At 48.7% G+C, this 18,437-nt stretch overlaps 2 pseudogenes; both read left to right on the top strand.

Moving 5' to 3' along the window:
* The window catches only part of LOC130298050 (zinc finger protein ZFP2-like), a 308,006-nt pseudogene that overhangs the window by 25,171 nt on the left and 264,398 nt on the right, over positions 1-18,437 (top strand).
* Positions 4,993-18,437, top strand: part of LOC130298048 (gastrula zinc finger protein XlCGF67.1-like) — a 39,172-nt pseudogene continuing 25,727 nt past the window's right edge.

Below are 18,437 nucleotides of genomic sequence, written 5' to 3'. Positions count from 1 at the left end.
ATCAGGAGCGGGTGTGACCATGACATCACGAGCCTCCGCCCTGCATCACCAGTCATCTGGCACAGAGCGAAGTTCGCTCCGTGCACCGGATGTCTTGGGTGCCGCAGCCGCGATCGTGGGGGTCCCCAGTGGTGGGATCCCCGCGATCAGACATCTTATAAGATTCTCTGTTCTCTCTTATACAGCTTGAAGAATTTCATAGCTGACGCCACCTCTAGAGCTGCGCTCTGCTCTATACAGTCCTCGGGGGGGTGTCTTTGGGTCGGCCCAGGACAAGATCCTAGAAACTCTTCCACAAACCGGTGAGTTCCCTTTCCCTCTCCCAGGATTCAGTCTAAATAAACAATGAAGATCAGGACGTTGAAGCAATGCGGAATGCAGAAGAGAAGGGATATTCTTCTTGGGCCCCACAAGCCGTATCCAGGTCGGAGGATTTCTGGATCCTTTAGAAATGGACGAAAGTCTCCAAGAACATCTGGATCCTAAATTCAGTATCTCTGGAGATGGTTCCCCTCCTGCCCCCCACGGAATATTCTATAAGAAAACCTGCAGAATTCTGAACCTTCTGATAATGAAGGGGGGGATGTAATGAGAAATGTGAGGCATTGTGGGAAAGTGTGGGCTCTGTGCATGGCAATAGCAGGGTCACAGCTCAAAGAGGAAATCGAGAAGTGATCAGTCCCTTACGAAGTAAGAGAATTCTAAACCCAGCACATTTGTCCTTCTTTATACAGCATACATATGATGTGGCCCCTGTATGATATAGGACCTTTTCTTCTCTCATAAAAGTCCTAACAGGACTATTCCCCTCCAGCTGATCCAGTTGTCTCCCCTTCCTCTCCAGCTGATCCAGTTGTCTCCTCTTCCTCTCCAGCTGATCCAGTTGTCTCCTCTTCCCCTCCAGCTGATCCAGTTGTCTCCTCTTCCCCTCCAGCTGATCCAGTTGTCTCCTCTTCCACTCCAGCTGATCCAGTTGTCTCCTCTTCTCCTGAATGACCCCCAAGATGGACAAGGACAGAAATGAGATGACTAAGAGAATATTACACTTCACCTTGGAGATCATCCACCTGCTGACCGGAGAGGTGAGGTGACCCATCTACATTTCCACCATTGTTGTCCCCCCATCTACATTTCCACCATTGTTGTCCCCAATCTACATTTCCACCATTGTTGTCCCCATCTACATTTCCACCATTGTTGTCCTCCCACCATTGTTGTCCCCAATCTACATTTCCACCATTGTTGTCCCCATCTACATTTCCACCATTGTTGTCCCCAATCTACATTTCCACCATTGTTGTCCCCAATCTACATTTCCACCATTGTTGTCCCCATCTACATTTCCACCATTGTTGTCCCCATCTACATTTCCACCATTGTTGTCCCCATCCACATTTCCACCATTGTTGTCCCCCATCTACATTTCCACCATTGTTGTCCCACCATCTACATTTCCACCATTGTTGCGCCCATCTACATTTCCACCATCGTTGTCCCCCATCTACATTTCCACCATTGTTGTCCCTATCTACATTTCCACCATTGTTGTCCCCATCTACATTTCCACCATTGTCGTCCCTCCATCTACATTTCCACCGTTGTTGTCCCCCCATCTACATTTCCACCGTTGTTGTCCCCCCCATCTCCATTGCCACCCTTGTTGTCCCCCCCATCTCCATTGCCTCCGTTGTTGTCCCCCCCATCTCCATTGCCTCCGTTGTTGTCCCCCCCATCTCCATTGCCACCGTTGTTGTCGCCCCCCCATCTCCATTGCCACCGTTGTTGTCGCCCCCCCATCTCCATTGCCACCGTTGTTGTCGCCCCCCCATCTCCATTGCCACCGTTGTTGTCGCCCCCTCCCATCTCCATTGCCACCGTTGTTGGCCCCCCCATCTCCATTGCCACCGTGGTTGGCCCCCCCATCTTTGGCCCCACTCTATATGTTCTGGATGTCTCTTTGTAGGTGAGGTCTCCAGAACTGACCCCTGTATTCCAGATGTGTTCACTATACAGGGGGCACAATCTCCTCTTTGTAGTGGGGGAGGAATACTGGGGTCAGTCCCCTCATTGTCTCTTTCCATACACAGGATTACACCATAGTGAAGAAGACATGGGGGGAGTGTGTGGCCCCCAGCAGCCATCTCCATGAGTCAGGAGGACTGAGCAGGGCCCGGGGCCCCATCACAGAGCCTCCACCTCACTCACTGATACATGAGAAGAAGATCTTAGAACTCATCCACAGGATCACTGAGCTTCTGACTAGAGAGGTGACCCTGCTGGGACATTATACAGTAATGGAGGGGTCTGGTGATGATTAGAGAGGTGACACTGCTAAGACATTATACAGTAATGGAGGGGTCTGGTGATGACTTGAGAGGTGACACTGCTAGGACTTTATACAGTAATGGAGGGGTCTGGTGATGATTAGAGAGGTGACATTGCTGGGACATTATACAGTAATGGAGGGGTCTGGTGATTAGAGAGGTGACACTGTTGGGACATTATACAGTAATGGAGGGGTCTGGTGATGACTGGAGAGGTGACACTGCTGGGACATTATACAGTAATGGAGGGGTCTGGTGATGAGAGGTGACACTGCTAGGACATTATACAGTAATGGAGGGGTCTGGTGATGATTAGAGAGGTGACACTGTTGGGACATTATACAGTAATGGAGGGGTCTGGTGATGACTGGAGAGGTGACACTGCTGGGACATTATACAGTAATGGAGGGGTCTGGTGATGAGAGGTGACACTGCTAGGACATTATACAGTAATGGAGGGGTCTGGTGATGACTGGAGAGGTGACACTGCTGGGACATTATACAGTAATGGAGGGGTCTGGTGATGATTAGAGAGGTGACCCTGCTGGGACATTATACAGTAATTGAGGGGTCTGGTGATGACTGGAGAGGTGACACTGCTGGGACATTATACAGTAATTGAGGGGTCTGGTGATGACTGGAGAGGTGACCCTGCTGGGACATTATACAGTAATGGAGGGGTCTGGTGATGACTGGAGAGGTGACACTGCTGGGACATTATACAGTAATGGAGGGGTCTGGTGATGAGAGGTGACACTGCTGGGACATTATACAGTAATGGAGGGGTCTGGTGATGATTAGAGAGGCGACACTGCTGGGACATTATACAGTAATTGAGGGGTCTGGTGATGAATAGAGAGGTGACACTGCTGGGACATTATACAGTAATGGAGGGGTCTGGTGATGATTAGAGAGGTGACACTGCTGGGACATTATACAGTAATGGAGGGGTCTGGTGATGATTAGAGAGGTGACACTGCTGGGACATTATACAGTAATGGAGGGGTCTTGTGATGACTGGAGAGGTGACACTGCTGGATTATTATACAGTAATGGAGGGGTCTGGTGATGATTAGAGAGGTGACACTGCTGGGACATTATACAGTAATGGAGGGGTCTGGTGATGATTAGAGAGGTGACACTGCTGGGACATTATACAGTAATGGAGGGGTCTGGTGATGACTGGAGAGGTGACACTGCTGGGACATTATACAGTAATGGAGGGGTCTGGTGATGACGGTATCATTGTGTGTCAGGTTCCTATAAGGTGTCAGGATGTGGCGGTCTATTTCTCCATGGAGGAGTGGGAGTATGTAGAAGGACACAAGGATCTGTACCAGGACATAGTCATGATGGAGGATCACCGGCCCCTCACATCACAAGGTAAGAAGAGACATATATATAGATATCACTCTCACTACCTAGTAACATAGAAATCTATCCAGCACTGATGTATTCATTCCCTGTGTGTTCCCTACAGATGGAGTCATTGATAGAAATCCACCCGAGAGGTGTCCCCGTCCTCTGTATTCCCAGGACTGTCCAGAGGGAAATGTCCCAGAGAAGCATCAGGTAGATGACTCTAAAGTCTTCCCCAAAAATATGATCATGAACTTCTTATTAAATCCAATTTCATGTAATTTTCTGCTTGTTTATTTAGGCTGAAGATCTGATGGATATAAAGGTTGAGGTTATAGATGATGAAGAAGAGGAGACGGATTTCTGGGCCGATCAGCTGTGTAAGGAGGGGGAGAAAAATGAGGGGAGTGCTAGATACTACTACACCCATCATCTGATCATTACATGCAAATAATCTAATCCCTACAGATGGAGTCGAGAGGTGTCCCCATCCCCTGTATTCCCAGGACTGTCCAGAGGGAAATGTCCCAGAAAACAATCAGGTAGATGGAGCTAAAGTCTCCCCAAAATATAATCATACAGTGAATGAACCAAAGATCACTACATGTTATTTTCTTGTTTATTTAGGTTACAAATCTGATGGATATTAAGGTGGAAGTGAAAGATGAATCCGAAGAGGAGACAAATTTCTTGGCCGATCGGCAGTGTAAGGAGGGGGAGACTTCTGTTGGGTGTGAAAGGAAATCTTCTTCTTAAGAGAAGAATAAATACTATATCCATCATCTGATCATCACTTGTAATAATCTATTCCAGCACTGATGTATTAATTCCCTGTGTGTTCCCTACAGATGGAGTCATTGATAGAAATCCACCCGAGAGGTGTCCCCGCCCTCTGTATTCCCAGGACTGTGCAGAGGGAAATGTTCCAGAGAAGCATCAGGTAGATGAGGCTGATCCTATATCTCTATAGGGGGGTCCTGCAGTCATAGATTTTGGGGTCTCTGTTGCTCCTCCTGTCTGCTGTATTGTAGTGAATTGTTCTATATGTCACATCAGGGGGGAGATCTGACTAATAATAAAGTGGAGGATGAAGAAGAGAGGATGAGGGGCCATCACCCGTGTATGAGGGAAGTGAAGGAGGAAATTCCAGGAGGTGTTACCCCAGGTATGTAATAATGCCAGGAGGTGTTACCCCAGGTATGTAATAATGCCAGGTGGTGTCACCCCAGGTATGTAATAATGCCAGGTGGTGTCACCCCAGGTATGTAATAATGCCAGGAGGTGTTACCCCAGGTATGTAATAATTCCAGGAGGTGTTATCCCAGGTATGCAATAATGCCAGGAGGTGTCACCCCAAGTATGTAATAATTCCAGGAGGTGTCACCCCAGGTATGTAATAATGCCAGGAGGTGTCACCCCAGGTATGTAATAATGCCAGGAGATGTTACCCCAGATATGTAATAATTCCAGGAGGTGTTACTCCAGGTATGTAATAATGCCAGGAGGTGTCACCCCAGGTATGTAATAATGCCAGGAGGTGTTACCCCAGGTATGTAATTCATTCCAGGAGGTGTCACCCCAGGTATGTAATAATGCCAGGAGGTGTCACCCCAGGTATGTAATAATGCCAGGAGATGTTACCCCAGATATGTAATAATTCCAGGAGGTGTTACTCCAGGTATGTAATAATTCCAGGAGGTGTTACCCCAGGTATGTAATAATGCCAGGAGGTGTTACCCCAGGTATGTAATTCATTCCAGGAGGTGTTACCTCAGGTATGTAATAATGCCAGGAGGTGTTACCCCAGGGATGTAATAATGGATACAGAGGGAATTTAGAGGTTTCTTCCGGGGGAGGCTCCTCCTTAGATCTACATTACATTAACCCTTCAGGCCCCAGTGATCCTCTGTGTTATGTATAGTGCAGGATCTTAGGGAGGTGACTGCACATAGAGATCCTCTCCGAGGTCATCTGTGGGTCCTCTCCGGGGTCATCTGTGGGTCCTCTCCGGGGTCATCTGTGGGTCCTCTCCGAGGTCATCTGTGGGTCCTCTCCGAGGTCATCTGTGGGTCCTCTCCGAGATCATCTGTGGGTCCTCTCCGAGATCATCTGTGGGTCCTCTCCGAGGTCATCTGTGGGTCCTCTCCGGGGTCATCTGTGGGTCCTCTCCGGGGTCATCTGTGGGTCCTCTCCGGGGTCATCTGTGGGTCCTCTCCGAGGTCATCTGTGGGTCCTCTCCGAGGTCATCTGTGGGTCCTCTCCGAGGTCGTCTGTGGGTCCTCTCCGAGGTCATCTGTGGGTCCTCTCCGAGGTCGTCTGTGGGTCCTCTCCGAGGTCGTCTGTGGGTCCTCTCCGAGGTCGTCTGTGGGTCCTCTCCGAGGTCGTCTGTGGGTCCTCTCCGAGGTCGTCTGTGGGTCCTCTCCGAGGTCGTCTGTGGGTCCTCTCCGAGGTCATCTGTGGGTCCTCTCCGAGGTCGTCTGTGGGTCCTCTCCGAGGTCGTCTGTGGGTCCTCTCCGAGGTCGTCTGTGGGTCCTCTCCGAGGTCGTCTGTGGGTCCTCTCCGGGGTCGTCTGTGGGTCCTCTCCGGGGTCGTCTGTGGGTCCTCTCCGGGGTCGTCTGTGGGTCCTCTCCGGGGTCGTCTGTGGGTCCTCTCCGGGGTCGTCTGTGGGTCCTCTCCGGGGTCGTCTGTGGGTCCTCTCCGGGGTCGTCTGTGGGTCCTCTCCGGGGTCGTCTGTGGGTCCTCTCCGGGGTCGTCTGTGGGTCCTCTCCGGGGTCGTTTGTGGGTCCTCTCCGGGGTCGTCTGTGGGTCCTCTCCGGGGTCGTCTGTGGGTCCTCTCCGGGGTCGTCTGTGGGTCCTCTCCGGGGTCGTCTGTGGGTCCTCTCCGGGGTCGTCTGTGGGTCCTCTCCGGGGTCGTCTGTGGGTCCTCTCCGGGGTCGTCTGTGGGTCCTCTCCGGGGTCGTCTGTGTGTCCTCTCCGGGGTCGTCTGTGGGTCCTCTCCGGGGTCGTCTGTGGGTCCTCTCCGGGGTCGTCTGTGGGTCCTCTCCGGGGTCGTCTGTGGGTCCTCTCCGGGGTCGTCTGTGGGTCCTCTCCGGGGTCGTCTGTGGGTCCTCTCCGGGGTCGTCTGTGGGTCCCCTCCGGGGTGGTCTGTGGTTCCCCTCCGGGGTGGTCTGTGGGTCCCCTCCGGGGTGGTCTGTGTGGGTCCTCTCCGGGGTGGTCTGTGGGTCCTCTCCGGGGTCGTCTGTGGGTCCTCTCCGGGGTCGTCTGTGGGTCCCCTCCGGGGTCGTCTGTGGGTCCTCTCCGGGGTCGTCTGTGGGTCCTCTCCGGGGTCGTCTGTGGGTCCCCTCCGGGGTCGTCTGTGGGTCCTCTCCGGGGTCGTCTGTTGGTCCTCTCCGGGGTCGTCTGTGGGTCCTCTCCGGGGTCGTCTGTGGGTCCACTCCGGGGTCGTCTGTGGGTCCCCTCCGAGGCCGTCTGTGGGTCCCCTCCGAGGCCGTCTGTGGGTCCCCTCCGAGGCCATCTGATCTAGCATCAAGATTTAGGGCTCATCAGTGTTAATGAACAGCTGCACAAACCTACGGGTTCAGAGAGAATTTCGTTTTCCATCTTAAAGCTCCACAGTGAATGCAGTTTGGTGACCTCTGCTAGAGCCTAATAGGACTGCTAAGATGGGAGACTTGAGGACTATTCTCAGCTTTATATTCGTTATCGCGCAAAGCAACAATTTCACATCTTGGAGCTGGACTAAGTGCAGGGGCAACAAGTCAAAACGCAGTAAACGTCAGGGGTGCGGGTCGGGAAAATGAGAGGTTAACAAACACTCAGATATGGAATGGAAAACTAGCAAAGTCAAGATCCAAGAAGACTCCAAAATACCAAAATCAGGAGATTAAGGCTTCACCGTACATCAAGCCAGAGTCACAATAACCAGAGATCAGAAGAACCGAAGAGTAAGAAATCTAATAATCAGGAGAGATTTCCCCATCACAGGCAAGAAAGTAAAACAGCTGAACTCCTATATAGTCAAACAGGGCAGAATACTGTTGGCCATCACTTACAGCTCCTGATTGGCTGGGGCCTCGCCAGGCTACACATGATGCTTTAGACAAGAGAATGTATTTCTACAACCAGAACCAGGTCAAGTCCTTACAGTACTCCATCCTTTTATGAGGGGCCCCAGGTTCCTCAATAACCTGAGAGCGCAAAGATACTGGCTCAATCGGGCCATCAATGTCCATATCCGTGTCTTTCTCAATATCACCAATCATTGGGCTCCATCTTGGGCAAAGATGGGTGCACAGGCAAGATAGAAGGAGTCGACAGAATGGGAAAAGCTGAGAGTAACCGACCATTCCTTCCGGTGGAAGCGCACGAGCGGCACGAAATAGTTCTGTCCTGATACCTCGCTCTTGTCACCCTGCCCGCCGGAGTTGTATTGATGCACCGGTATCTACAATAGAGTCCTCTGAATGGTGAGTGCTGGCTACTATTGTTTCCTTATGTACATTACTCTTGTGGATCAGCATTGTGCACTGCCGCAATCGGAGCAGGTGCATGAAGTGTAGCATTTACTCCTTGTGAGCGCAGTGTGGCTTCTAGTGGGGTATATGCCGCTATTGTGTTCACGCAATAGTGTGTCCAGATGGATAGCTAGAGTCATGGCCTAATCAAGGGTGTCTTGAGGGGGATAGGTTATCAACATGTCCTTAAAGGGGTACTCCACTGGCCAGCGTTCGGGCCGTCACGGCCCCTCCCATAGACTTGCATTGAGGGTACGTGGCCGTGATGTCATGAGGGGCAAGGCCGACCCCGGCAGTGTGAAAACAGCAGTCGAAACATTTACTTCCAAACACTGGCCAGTGGAGTACCCCTTTAACAGAATCTGTGAAACCCAGGCTCAACTGGCAAATCAGGGCTTTGTTATTCCACTTTAAAGACACACGGCTTTTCCGAAATTCGGTCCAGTAATCCTGTACGGCCCTACGACTTTCTCACACCCCTTAGCTGTGACTCTATTAAAGCTGCCCTATCAGGATCAGCATATAAGAGACTTAAAGCTGAAGAAAAAAGCATCCACTGAGGAAAATACAGGATCAAGACACCCAGTCATGGGGACCACCTTGCAAGAGGGACAGAATCCCCACTCTTTGGGTCTCAGTATTTGAAGAGTAAGGTCTTGAAGGCTTATGATAGGTCTTAAAGGCTTTATGGTCTCCAGACAACCGATCTGGTTGATTTTACCCAGGGTTCTACAGGAACAGAAATCGGGGCAGACAGCATTTGGGCATGGGATACCTCCATCTCCTGAATCCTGACAAGTAAACCCTGAACAAACCGCTCCTGGTTATGGAGCTTCTCTGTCAAATCCTCGACCGACTTGGTTATAGACTGGGTTGTCTGTTGCTGGTTGCCTCCTCAAGTCCTGGCATCTGGTCCACAATGACAGAAAAAAGGGCTCCAAAGCCAAACAAGTGGCACCAGTGCAAGTAAGTTGGACCTGCAATAATGTAACACAGCGTTCAGCAGGGAATAGTGAAATGCTTCTCACCCATATCCACTTACCTTGCCTACTTGCGTAATGGCCCTACATGAAGGTTTCACAACTTGGAGCTGGTCCCTGCATAGGACTGTGCAAGTCAGAACAAAACACAATACAAGTCGTAACAGGTTGGGAAACGAACACACAGATATGGAATGGTAAACAAGAAAAGACAAAAACCAGGAGGACTACAAAGTACCAAAATCAGGAAATCAAGGGTTAACCGAACACCAAGTCAGAGTCACAATAACCAGAGATCAGAATAAGCAGAGAGTAAGAAATCTAATGTTCAGGCAATAAAGACAACTGAACTTGTGTATAGACAAACCGGGCGTGGACGCCAAGGCAGAATACTATTGGCCAGTCATCCACAGCTCCTGATTGGCTGGGGCATCACCAGGCTACACATGATACTTTAGCCAAATGCCAGAAAACTTAACCCCACCAGCAGAACCAGCGTAGTCTATATACCGGGATCACAGTTTATGACCCCATCAGTTATTTAAACCCTGCGGGGGAGCTCAGGTATGAGATCCGTGGACATCAATATGGTCGGCGACCAGGCATCTATGTGTTAAAAAATCCATTGAGGGGACAAATGCCTAAACAGGGGGTCAAGAGCCCATGTGACTCACCCAGCACCACAAACACTGTGTGTATTCCTCATACCAGTCTCCTCCGGGCCCCATAGGCTGAAAGCATTTCCTTAGGGGCCCAGCCGTTTCTTACAGCGCTTCCCCTACTGAGCTTGAAGGGTTATTCCAGTTTCCGAAAATTGTATTTAAATACGACCATATAATCAACCCAAGATATATAACCTACAAATATCGCTTATTGTACTGGCTTCAGCATGTTCATGTGTGATTTACCTCTGGCAGGAAGTAGTGTTGTCCTCTCTTTGTCAGTGTGGTGTTGTCTCGGCAGCTCCTAGTCTTGTCCCCCTCTAGCACCAACCTCTGCCATCTTAGTAAGTGTGGCTGGATTTTGTCTCTGATCTCTAGCTCCTCCCTCTGAGTGATGTCATCACCTCTGACCTGCCCCTAGATCCTACATCACCATCTCTCTGTCATATACACATCTTTATTGAGACCTTGAAGGGGTACTCCGGCGCTTAGGCATCTTATCCCTTATCCAAAGCATAGGGGATAAGATGCCTGATTGTGGGGTTCCAGCCGCTGGGGACCCCCGTGGTCTTGCACGCAGCACCCCGTTATCACAGCTGTCATGCCCCCTCCCATAGGCTTGCAATGAGGGGGCGGAGCATGTCGTCTCATGGATGTGGGGCCGAGACGTCCCAATGCTTCGGCCCCCGTGATCGCCAGTAATCGGACCCATAGAAAACATGCTCCCGGGACTGATTATAACAAGGTGCTGCATGCAAGATCACGGGGGTCCCCAGTGGCAGGACTCCCGCAATCAGGCATCTTATCCCCTATCCTTTGGATAGGGGATAAGATGTCTTAGTGCCGGAGTACCCCTTTAAGGTAAAAATGATGTGTGTGTATATGGCATACTGTCTTGTGCTGAGCAATGGGGAAAGGTAAAGGGGTACAGCCGTGATGCCCCTTCCATAGATTTGCATTGAGGGGGTGGTACGTGATGTCATGAGGGGGCAGGGCTGTAACGTCATGAGTGGGCTGGGCCGTGACGTTGCGATACCCTGGCCCCTGTTCATGCTTGAACAGCCAAAGCTTTCTTTGACTCCTGAATGACAAAGAAGCTGATCAGACATTCAGGAGTCTGTGAAAGCTGGATACACATACTGACAGCTATGTTGATTAGCATCCAGCTTTACTAGGAACAGATAGAAAATGTATGAATAAAAAGTACTGTGCAGTGATTTGCAGACTGCCAGGCTGCTCCCAGACTCAGAGCAGGTGAGTCATCACAGTGAGGGAGAGAGATGGACACGCCCCCTCCATAAGGCAAGAAGACAAAGCAAGTGAGCAAGATATAAAAGCTATTTGTTAGGGAAATATAGGTCATAGACACATAAAAATTTATATGTACATGATCAGGATTAGATACTGAGTAACATATCGGTACTTATGTATTTAATGTGCACAATCCAAGAAGAACAGAAAATGAGGAGGCACTCATGTTTTTGTTGGGGTGACAGCAAACTTCTTTATTTCAGGTGCAGTGTGCGATCATGTATTTATATGGAACATAAAGCTTTTAGTCATTTTATATTATTTCGTGTGGTCCTTTCTGTGTCTTTGCCCTTCATTTGTGAGGCGGCCATTGTATTGGGGTCTTTGTTGCCCTTCTACTTCCTATACTGCTGTATACTGTGATCTAAGTTTTCATCACCCCCGCTGCTCTTGTATTTTTGTGTACTTTTTTTTTTCCAAACTTTGTAGACTTTTATTATTATTATATCTGCGCATGTGTTTTTAATCGTTAAGTTTTTCTTTCCTCTGATGCCGCACACGATCAGCGCTGGTCTTGTCCCATGCTGGCAGGAGGGGAACAGGGACAGAGCAGACTGCTTTTACAGCCAGGGGCAGGTGGCATCTTCAGGGCAATTGGGCAAAAAATGTTATGTTTAATTATAGTGTTAGGTAAGAGTGGGTATTTTCTCTGCCGTGTTCTAGAGTTGGTGTTTATTTGACAATTGTTATAGCCATACACAAGGGTTAGAGTATTTGTGATGTCCTGTCTCTGAGGGTGTTTAAAGGGGTTATCCAGGAAAAAAAAACTTTTTATATATCAACTGGTTACAGAAAGTTAAACAGATTTGTAAATTACTTCTATTAAAAAATCTTAATCCTTTCAGTACTTATGAGCTACTGAAGTTGAGTTGTTCTTTTCTGTCTAAATTCTCTCTGATGACACCTGTCTCAGGAACTGTCCAGAGTAGAAGCAAATCCCCATAGCAAACCTCTTCTACTCTGTGCAGTTCCTGAGACAAGCAGAGATGTCAGCAGAGGGCACTGTTGTCAGACAGAAAAGAACTCAACTTCAGCAGCTGATAATTATTGGAAGAATTAAGATTGTTTAATAGAAGTCATTTACAAATCTGTTTTAACTTTCTCGAGCCAGTTGATATATAAGAAAAATCTACAGCCAAATAGAAGTATGGCGGCCAACTTATGTGTCTGAACTTGTCGTTCCTTAGCAAGGATTGGCTGTAACGGCAGACGACCACCACCAGGGCTGTTGTGCCTAAGGGAAACAAAGTGAATACAAGAAGAAAATAGATTTGGATCAGCTCAACGACGACGCGTTTCGAGCTTGCGCTCTTAGTCATGTCCATGATTAAGAGCGCAAGCTCGAAACGTGACGGCAATCCACTTGTTTTTAGTGATATGTCATCTGCCACTCATGTGGCTTCGTTTTTAACATGTCCATTAAACTTTAAGTTTTATCACATTTTTCTCCAACGAGTGCTGGATTTACCTTTTTTCTTTCACCGAAACAAAGTGAAGCTTCATCAGGGGCAGTGGAGGAACCTTGTCTGGTCAGATGGGTCCAGATCTCTGTGGTGTCATGCTGGTAGGCTTAGTATTTGGCACAAGCAGCATGAATCGGACGTGTGTGAATAGTTCAGGCCGATGGTTGGGGGAAATGTTTTCTTGGTGCACCCCCGTTGTCCTGATACCTGTGGATCCAGGTTTGGACAGTAGGAGTTATACAAACATTGTGGTGAGCAAGTTCATCCCTTCATGGCAGCTGTTCTCCTTATGGCAGAAGGTCAGCAGGACAATGCATCATCCACAAGGGTCAGATAGTCGTGGATTGGTTCCACAAACGGACCGACGAGATTAAGTGAAACGGCTGTTCGGATCATGTCAGGACCTCTATCTACTGCATAGAGAGAAGTGACCCTGTTGGCATGGGCCGATATTACTCCAGAACGATTTCATAACCTAGTGGTATTTATGATAAGCCTAAATGAGGTCCAATGGGCTACTAGACGGGGCTATAGTCAAGTGGTCACTGTAGAGCCACTCATAGACGAAAAATAATTCACCGAGGAGGAGTTGTTGGAATTGAATTACATTGTGTGTGTGTGACTGTAATGATGATCTACGGAAGTGATGACAATATTAGAGCGAAAGAACAAGACTATTGTGATGACTAGTGTTGAGCGGCATAGGCCATATTCAAATTCGCGATATTTTGCTAATATATGGATGAATATTCATCATATATTCGCTAAATTCGCATATTCGTAATATTCGCGGTTTATTTTCGCATATGCGAAAATTTGCATATATGAAAATTCACAAAAATTTGCATATGCTAATTTTTGCATATAGTATTAGAGCCTTCTTTACACCACACAAGCTGGAAGCAGAGAGGGGTGATCACTGTGATGTGTACTGTGAAAAAAATATATATATATATTCGTAATTGCGAATATATAGTGCTATATTCGAGAATAAAATTAACATTGCAAATATTCGCGAGCAACGCTAGTGATGCCTGGTTCGGCCAGAACCCGTAGTGTTAATCTGTCCTGACAGTTTTGCTTATCGTGGTTGCTGGGACTTTGCCTCTGTGCTGCTGGGTGTGGTTCAGTTTGCAGCCTACTCGATTCCTCCTGCTAGCTGCACTGGGATATATAAGGAAGCCTTTCCCATTCATGCTTTGCCTAAGTTCTTGCAGCTGAAACTAGCTACCTCTGTATATTATTGTCTATCTGGTTCTGTACTTTTTGGCTTGGCTTTTGACTACTCTTTGGCTCTCTGTTATTGCACTCCGTTCCCTCCTGATTTTGACTTGACTCGTTGACTTCGTGTTCAGTGTGTGTGTGTGTGTGTGTTTTTCCTGTTAGTTTTGTGTGCCTCCAGCTGTTCCTGACCTTTCTCAGTTTTTGTAGTTTATTGTTTTGACCTGTGACTGCCCATCACTTATCAGAGGAAGGGACCAGCAAAGTGGTTGTGGACCCCCTGCTTAGGGCACGTACGCAAGCAGGCAGGAACATAGGGAGATGGCAAGTTCAGGGTTGCACTTTATCCCTGCATGATGTGACAATTATTGGGCAAAACTGTACAAGAGGAAGGAGGCTCTAGTGTCCTGTTGGGCACCGCTAGTCTGGATACAAGATGAGATGCATATGGGTTGTTTATGGGGTCCTGTAGCACAGTTCCCTATGGACATTGCAACTGAGTCAGTAGATCCTTCACATTCTTAGGTTGCCGGAGCTGACTTATCATAAATACTCGATTGGCCATAAATTTGGTGAACGGGCAGGACAAAGAAATGTTACATTCTTGGGAAACCCCTGCTGTGTGTGGGCGGCCATTATCCTGCTAAAAAATACCAGCTGGAAGCCACGAGAGTCAACACGTGGGGTTACAGGATGTCCTGCACTTATAGCTGAGCTGTTACTGTCCCTCGTAACACTACTAGGGATCACCAACTGTCCTATGTGATGGCTTCATCACACCAGCAGGGGGCAGTGTGTCACTTCACAGCTAAAGGCAGAACTTAATAGAACGCCTCATACTTCAAAACAGATCCTGATTTTTCTCGCGAAGGACGACATAGGTGACTGGCCGTAGAAGTCAACGTTTCTCATTTTTGTCACTGCTGCAAATCAAAAGGACTGTGGCTGGCTGTTAATAGTAGAACACATAACGGGACACATGACCCCAAATTCTTTTCTGCTGACTGCCTACAATTGAAAGTATAACCTGTGTGGATGGTGGACAAGGATACTGTTGGAGCTGTGACAGATGAAACAATCCTCTCTACTGGTGGTCGCTCTGGGAGGGGGGGGGGGACCAGAGTCTGTCCCCATGTGTGCCCTCATGTAGTCACTGCCCCCAACAACTTGGTCAGAAAGGCCTAGATGGTGTGTAATGAAAGTTCCACCTTTGTATGGATGGTGGACAAGGAAACTGTGGGGGCTGCTCGTGCTTCTCGACAGATCAAACCACTCTCTACTAGTGGTCTGTCCAGTGTCTGTTCACCATGTGGGCCCTCATGTGGTTATTGCTCCAAACAATTCTAACAGCTCGGTCAGATCGGCCTAGATGCCAGGCAACGCCTCAAATTGTCCATCCTGCTTCTCAGTCCATTGATGTGCCCCCTTTCAGAGTCTAACGATCTCTCACCAAGTGGTACACTGCCTAAAAGTAGCCTCTGAGTGCCTTTTTATACAGAAGCAATTGTATGCCCTCTTGTGTTAAGACCCAATGTCTATTCAGGTCACAACTGTAATTATTTAATAGCTGCATGTTGAGTTTTGCAGCAATCCGACAGTAGTAGTAGTAGTCGTAAGGATGGTCGGAGGGGAGGCTTTACAAATGTGATTGACTGTGCTGCTATAGATTTTTCTAAGTGTCGACATAAGAAAATATACACCACACAGGATGTTGGTATTAGGGATCGACCGATATAGTTTTTTTTAGGGCCGATACCGATAATCGGTGGAGGTTAGGGCCGATAGCCGATAACTTATACCGATATTCCGGTATAAGTTATCGGCTATTTATCCCCCCTCGACACCGCTGCAGAGCATTGATTTAAAGCGGGTGCTTTAAATCAATGCACTGCAGTGGCTTTAGGAGTGCCATAGGCCGCCGCCGCCACCACCCGCTTCTCTCCCCTACCTGTCAGGGTGGTCCAGGCCATCCTTCCTGTAGTGTCCGGCGGCATTCCGGGTGGAGGGTGCACCGGTCCGGGCTGTCCTTCTTCTCCGGGGGTCATCTTCTCCACTCTGGGCAGGCTCCGGCCTAGTACGCTGCATAGACGTCGCTGCGCAGTGACGCCCGTGCGCAGCGCCGCACCTGACATCACGGCATAGCGGCGTCTATGCAGCGTACTAGGCCGAAGCCTGCCCGGAGTGGAGAAGAGGACCCCCGGAGAAAGACAGCCCGGAACGGTGCACCCTCCACCCGGAATGGCGCCGGACACTACAGGAAGGATGGATGGCCCGGACCAACCCCATTACGGGTAAGTTTATTATTATTATATTTTATTGAGGGTGGGGGAGGGGCCCGACCGGTATAGCGGTATGGACAAAAATCCATACCGGTATACCGCCCAGCGCTACGGTGGGGGGTGCGACGCGGTGGGGCGGTGCGGGGGGCAGGGCATTATCGGCAAGGTAATTGCCGATACCAATAATGCCCAAAATCATGATTATCGGCCGATAATATCGGCCATACCGATAATCGGTCGATCCCTAGTTGGTATACAATCTTTCTTAGCATACTCATAGCTGCCCCAAAGAATTCTGTTTTAATCCATGAAGTACAGTTGTTTTTTACATTGGACAAAGAAGGAGGTTTAGTTATGACATCAGAATTAGCATGTTACTTTTTGATGGTTGTTTGATTATTGTGTCCATATATATTAGCATATCTAGTGTCCATAAATTTTTGGCAGAAGTTCCTCTACTGGGAAATTCCTCTGGGAGTTCTCTGTTCGTCAGGTATTTTGTCTTTCTACTCCTGCGTGGAGTCATGGCAAGGCCTCAATCCGGAGTCACGAGCAGATAGCAATTTGATGTATATGAGTTAAGGGCTAGGAAACAAGTATATTTTTCCAGCAGCAATGGCATATTAGTATATTGATCAGTCATTAGAAACATAAGGGTCATCCCTATCAGTAGTAGTAGTCGTCAGTAGCAGTAATTTTTGTCAGTGAGTACAACTATTCCCATTACATTGCAATATACTGTTGCAGGATGGGAAGGGGTTAAGGATCAAAATCTAGACCTCTTATCCCCTATTCAAAGAAAAGGGGATAGGATGTCTGATCGTGGGGTTCTGGCTGCTGGGAACCCCGAGATCCCTGTGCACACACCCGGCATTCTGAACATTTATATTCAGAATGCTCTGTTTCAGCGGTTGTGATCGTGACCTCACTACACGCCCCCTTCCATTCATGTCTATAGGAGGGGGCGTGACTGTCATCACGCCCCCTCCTATAGACATAAATGGAAGGGGGCATGACATGACATCATGGTCACAGCCACCGGAACCCAGCTTCTGAACATAATGTTCAGAACGCCAGGTGCTGCACGATGATTGTGGGGGTCCCAGCAGCCGGAACCCCCCGCCATCAGACATCCTATCCCCTATCCTTTTGGTTTGGGAATAAGATGTCTAGGGGCGGAGTACCCCTTTAAGTGTACACACACCTTAAACTTAATGAAAGTCTACGAATTCAATTAAATGGATTCTTCTTCGTTGGGTGAAATGTAACAACGAACTAAATCGTCTGTAATTAAATATTCGGGTGAAGGTCAAATGATCACATGTGCATGAACGTTCGTCCTTGAATAATCTTTCGGGGGGGGGGGCATTGAGTGTCCGTCCTCCGCTCAGTCCCATTAGTCGCGTACGGTCGGTGTAAACTACTGTAACGGCCAATATCGTCTATAATGTGTCTGTGAAGTGATTATTCGTCGGACGATTGTTGGTTTAACCATTGACGTACTGATCTACTGTGTATAGTCACCTTTTTTTTGTAGAGTTGTTTTCCTTTGCTTTTTATCATTTTAACAGCAGTTTGCTCTTCGAGTCCGTGATTATGGGGAAGCAGCCATGTCGTATTGTTACTCTCCGCATTACCTGCACTCAGTGGCCACTTCCTCAGGTCCCCCCTATAGTACCTTACATATCATATTATGAATAGGCCAAAACTACAGCTGATCGGCAAAGGGTAACGGGTATTGGAACTCTGCGATATTGGTGGTCTACCATCAGGGAAACCCCTGTAAGACCTCCCATAGACTTGCATTGAGGGGGCGGGATGTGATTTCACACGGGGGCGGAGTTGTGACGTCACGATACTCCATCCCTGTGGTCGGGAAGCATAAGACTGAGAGCCTCCAGCGCTTCTGGCCGTACTTACAGGTGGGTGCTGCATGCTAGATTGTGGGGGTCCCCAGTAGCAGGAAGATGGAGAGATCATGGAGCGCTCCTCAGGAGAAGATGGAGAGATCATGGAGCGCTCCTCAGGAGAAGATGGAGAGATCATGGAGCGCTCCTCAGGAGAAGATGGAGAGATCATGGAGCACTCCTCAGGAGAAGATGGAGAGATCATGGAGCGCTCCTCAGGACAAGATGGAGAGATCATGGAGCGCTCCTCAGGACAAGATGGAGAGATCATGGAGCGCTCCTCAGGAGAAGATGGAGAGATCATGGAGCGCTCCTCAGGAGAAGATGGAGAGATCATGGAGCGCTCCTCAGGAGAAGATGGAGAGATCATGGAGCGCTCCTCAGGAGAAGATGGAGAGATCATGGAGCGCTCCTCAG

This window comes from Hyla sarda (assembly GCF_029499605.1).
Source record: "Hyla sarda isolate aHylSar1 chromosome 1 unlocalized genomic scaffold, aHylSar1.hap1 SUPER_1_unloc_19, whole genome shotgun sequence".
Taxonomy (NCBI): domain Eukaryota; kingdom Metazoa; phylum Chordata; class Amphibia; order Anura; family Hylidae; genus Hyla; species Hyla sarda.
Note: the sequence above shows the minus strand (reverse complement) of the source record. Positions and strands in the feature narration are given on the sequence as shown.